This window comes from Chrysochloris asiatica, unplaced genomic scaffold (assembly GCF_000296735.1).
Source record: "Chrysochloris asiatica unplaced genomic scaffold, ChrAsi1.0 scaffold00013, whole genome shotgun sequence".
Classification (NCBI taxonomy): Eukaryota; Metazoa; Chordata; class Mammalia; order Afrosoricida; family Chrysochloridae; genus Chrysochloris; species Chrysochloris asiatica.
Window position 1 is genome coordinate 21,825,543 of NW_006408531.1, and position 5,133 is coordinate 21,830,675.

The window sequence follows — 5,133 nt, forward strand, 5'->3', positions numbered from 1 at the left end:
CAGTAGGAGGTTTTATCTGATTATCCAAATAACAAATTTTAGGTACCCTTCCTGTGTTGTTGTTGTTAAGTGCCATTGAGTTTGTTCTGATTCATAAGGACCCTGTATAGGGTTTCCAAGAAGTGATTTGAACTGCCAAGCCTAAGGCTCAAACTGACCTTGCATTATCCTGCAGCATTGTCCAGTGCATTATCCTGGAGCACCACACCAGGACTCCACTATATTATGACTTTTAACATCAGAATAAAATTATTTTATTTTTTTTCCTTCTGGCAAGCTATATTTTTATCATCATGTGGTTTTGTCCCTAAATGTACTTTGAGTGACAAGCTGATGCATTTCTAAAGTTGATGGTAAGAAACTGGTTTATAATGAGCCCCATTTGGGGGCAATTTTGAAAGTCCCACTTATTTTGCTGCACAGAGCTGAATTTTGAGAATTTAATTTTAGTCCAATTGGAGTTCTCTTGAGTTGAGCTGTTTATTTTATTTAGTATACACTTCACAGGGTTTGTTTTTCTACTGGGGAAGAAACAATCATATTGAACGTGCTGATTTGTTTCCTTCTGGTGAAGAACTTGCCTTCAACATGAATCTCTTCCTATTTTATTTCTGTAGGCTTCTCCTCCTTAGTGTTTTCCAGTTCCCTTTTTTACCTCTACAATATCTGACTCAGTGTCACCAGCAATTTCTTCACAGAGCTGGACAATGCTACCTTGATTGTTCTTGCTCATTATCTGTACTTTGTTCAGGCATTGATGGATGTGGACTTTGGGTGGTTTTGCACTCATTTTCAATTGTGTATGAACTGACTTCTTCAATTTCTCATTCTTTTTAGAGACCACTGAAATAGTCATTTTTTGTCTTTTTAACTCAGAATAAGTTACAGGCACAGGTTTTGTTTCTTCTTTTCTAGAAATCTTCTGAAGATGTTTTTTCAGATCATTGAACTCACCGAGAACTACAAGTTGTCTGGTGTTCTACTTTGTATTTGTTTTGTTTTGTTTTCCTTTAAGGGAATTTATGACTTCATTAATTACAGAATATTTGTCCTCATGAGAATCCGATTGTATTTCCAGTACCTTTCATGCTTTTGACTTGCTTTACCTTCAGTAGATTTCCTTTGGCTGTTGCTTTTGTTCTCTTTAATGCTGGTGGCAAACTCTGTTTCACTGCATGAACTTGACCCTGAATTACCCTACTGTGCAAAGCTCTTGCTGAAATGTCTGTTAACTGTTGTAGTCTTTGTGGTTTCTGGTAATGCTTTTCATATGATTTTAAGGTTTCACGTACTAGTTTTTTTCTGAGATAGATTCTTTTTTGCAAATTCTTCTTGTGAATGCTCTTTCACATTCATCCTATTTTTATCAATGAAGTTAGTAGCTTTTTCTTATCCTTTATTGATCTTACACTCATGCTTAGTCTTGATTCAGGCCAATTTACTTTATTTTCACTAGAAGGTTTAACCATTGATTTTATGATTTATTTGGGACCAAATTTTTTGTGTGCTCTATTCTTTTGAAAAGACTGAATTTGTGCTTCTAAATTTTTGTCTTCACTTTAAAAAATAACTTTAGAGGAATTTTCTTTTGATTTCTGCTGAATGGACATCTTTCCTGAGTAAGGTTCTTCTTTTCTGAATAGATTTTGGGAAGAGACAAATACCAAATGTCTAGTATTATTTCTGTAGAATAAGCACTGGACAGCTAACTGCAAGGTCAGCGGTCAAACCTACCATTCGCTCCTTAGAAACCCTGTGTAGTCACTGTGTGTCGGAACTGACTCAACAACACTTAACCAACAACAGTATTATTTCAGAGGCACACTCTTCAAAGTCTGACTTTAACTGATGCCGATGTGCAATTTCAGCAGGAATACCAGTTTGCTTCAAATACGGCTTCTGCCATTCATAGGACATGAGAAATACTGGTATAAATGCTGAAAGACTTATTTTACTTTAGGAAGGGTAATAGAAATTTGAATAGAAATTATTTTAATTTGAAATTTTAGAAGCTTTTTATGAAAATAATAATTAATTTAGGTTCAATCTATTTTGTTAATTTTTAAGTTAATTTTGATTTCAGGTCTAGCCTTATTACTGATTGTTGCTGTTGATGCTGTCAATTACTGACTTGTCTGTTTTGACAAAATCTTTGAAAACTTTTTTTATCTGAACTCTACAGTTAACTTCACTTTGATGCTGTTGAAACATGTCTTACAGCCAACACATTTCTTTCCTTGTTTGCTAAATCTATTGGCTTATCTAGCCTCTTCCATTTAGTAAAATACTTGTTTAATACATTTTCTTTAATGCTGCCATTTAGTTCTTTTCCCACGAGATATAATTGATGTTTCAAATATGATTAGTCATGAAAAGATGACAAGACTATTCTTTATAATATGTTCTTAATATATGACATAGCACCTTATTAAAATAAGACCACCTGTCACCTTGTTCTTGAATTTTTACTGATAATCTCCTAATGCAATTACTTCTGTGTGTTTGGAAAAGATTCCTACAATCCTGTCTACCACTCCACTTCTCAAAAGACCAGGATCTCTGCCTCCAGGCCTGAAGACTGCAGACAGTTCAGAGTTCAGTCTGGATCAACATGTTGTAGCAAAGACAAGGAACTGAGTGACAGCTCTGCTAATTTCTAATGTTAAAGCATAGGAATATATTTTTATTGTAATAACTTTAGGGGGAGAAAAAAAAAGTTCAAGAAATGAAAATAAACCACCAATAACTTCACCATGCATTCATTTACGTATGATTAGCTTTGTGATACACTATTGTATGTAATGTATAATGTGAGACTTCTGTGTTTGATTGTTCTCAAAAGTCATAATATCTAAATTTTCCTAATTATGAAAAACCGGAAGTTTTTTTCTTTTGTCAGCTAGATTGGAAAAGCACAAGATACAAGGAAGAAAGACAATCGTTTTATCTGAAAACAATCACCAATACTATGTGTCTTTGCCCAAGCAGTCAAAGTTCACCAGAAGGGCCAGCCTATAGTGTGAAAAATCAGGTTTATTGACTTGTTGCAATAAGGGAGACAAAACCAGAGGAACCATGGGACATCTCACCACAGAAAGAAATAAAGATAGGATAGGTTTTGAAAGAAGCAGTGTTTTCATAAACTCAAAGCAAAACACAGCTGTAGGGGAAAGGGTCAATATGAGGTTGGGGCTGCAAAGTGGACTGAGGGTCCTTTATCTTTAGACACAACAAAGTTAAAATATATGTGAACTAGGCCCAGAAACCCCTTCTCTGAAGCTTGGTGCATGGCTTGAAAATCAAGGCTGCTTCTCAGTGTCAAAGGTGGCTGAAAACCTCCAGGAAAGAAAAATTGTGTGCTTCACTCTCCATATGACATCAAACAGCAAAGTTTCGAACACTCTCTGATTTTAGAAACCAATGATTTCTCTAATAGTCATGCTGTTGTTGTTAGGTGAGGTGGACCTATGGACAAAATACCCTTTGCATGAAAGAATGAAACACTCCTAGGTCCTGCACCGTCCTCACAATTGTTGTCTTGCTTGAGTCTATTGCTGCTGCCACGGTGTCAATCCATCACATTGGGGCCATCCATTTCAGCTGACCCATCGCTTTCCTAACGTCCCTCCTGGTAGCAGGTCTGAAGCCTGAGAGGAAAAGTTTGGCCATCCTGGCTTCTAAGGAGCATTCTGCTGTAGTTCTTCCAATGCACGTTGGTTTGTTCTTCTTGCAGTCATGATAATTTTAGTAATTCAAATAATGATTAAATGCATCCATAATGCAAATGCATCTATTCAACAATCTTCCTTATTCATCGTGGAACTTTTCAATGCATGAGTTGATTGAAAATACCATGGGTTAGGGCAGGTGCACCTTAGTCTTCAAATTGACATCATCACTTTTGAACATTTAAAGGGGTCTTGTACAGCAGATTTGCCTAGTGCAGTATGTCATTTGATTTCTTAACTGCTGCTTCCATGAGTGTTGATTGCAAATTCAAGCAAAATGAGGTCTTTGACAACTTCAATCTTTTCTCCATTTATTTGTTTAACCAGGTGAGGATTTGTTTTTCTTTACATTGCTGAGGTGTGATCCATACTGAAGGCTGCAGTCTTTCTTTTTCACCAGTAAGTATTTTAAGTCGAATTCTTCACTTCTAAGAAGTAAGGTTGCTTCCTCTGTATATCACAGGTTGTTAATGAGTCTTCCTCCAATCCTGATGCCTTGTTCTTCATATAAACCAGCATCTTAGATTATACACTCTGCATGAAGATTGAATATGGATGGTGAAAGCATACAACCCTGGGCACACCTTTTCTGATTCTCACCCATTCAAATTTCCCTTGCTCTGCTCAAATGACTGCCTCTTGGTCTTTGTACATGTCCTCATAAACACAATTAAGTTTTCTGGAACACCCATTCTTCACAATATTATCCATAGCTTGTCACAGTCCAAACAATTGAAAGCCTTTGAATATTTAATAAAGCACAAGTAAACGGTCTCGCTAATGGAGGGGGTGGCGGCTGAACGATGTGCGAGAACTGTGCAGACCTGGTGGAGGTGTTAAATGAAACCCAGACCATAGAACGGCGGGGTGAGAGGTGTCTGGAGATCAGGATGAAGGGGGATGCTGCCTAGCGGGAAGAGACTGCAGCCGCCAGCCAGGCTGTCCTACTTACCCCAGATGTGAGGGCAGCATCCCAGCCTAGCCTTGGATTGTGGCTTTGAGGCGGGCTCGAACAACTTAGAGACCCAAAAGCACAGCCCAAAGTGTCTCATTATAACCTTGTTGCCCCTGCTGTGCTTCCGCCTCTTGACTGACACGACATCCGAGGACGGAAATCCCACCTTTGAGCTGAACTTAAGGGCCCTAGCTAGCATAAGGATATTCATGTTTAACAGCGACCACACAACCGCCACTCGTCTGTCTGTCATGCTGTGGTGGTTTGAATTGCTGTTATTCTGAGGGTTATGCCACTGGTATTTTAAATAACCAGCAGGGTCACCCATGGTGGACAGGTTTCAGATGAGCTTCCAAACAAAGACAGACTAGGAAGAAAGAGCGACAAACTACTTCCGAATCGCTAGTCACTGAAAACTCTATGAATAGCAGAGAAACACTGTCAGATACA

General features: G+C 38.0%; 1 pseudogene; it reads right to left on the minus strand.

The window, feature by feature from the left end:
* Positions 1-218: 218 nt before the first annotated feature.
* LOC102840266 overlaps positions 219-5,133 on the minus strand; it is a 122,136-nt pseudogene continuing 117,221 nt past the window's right edge.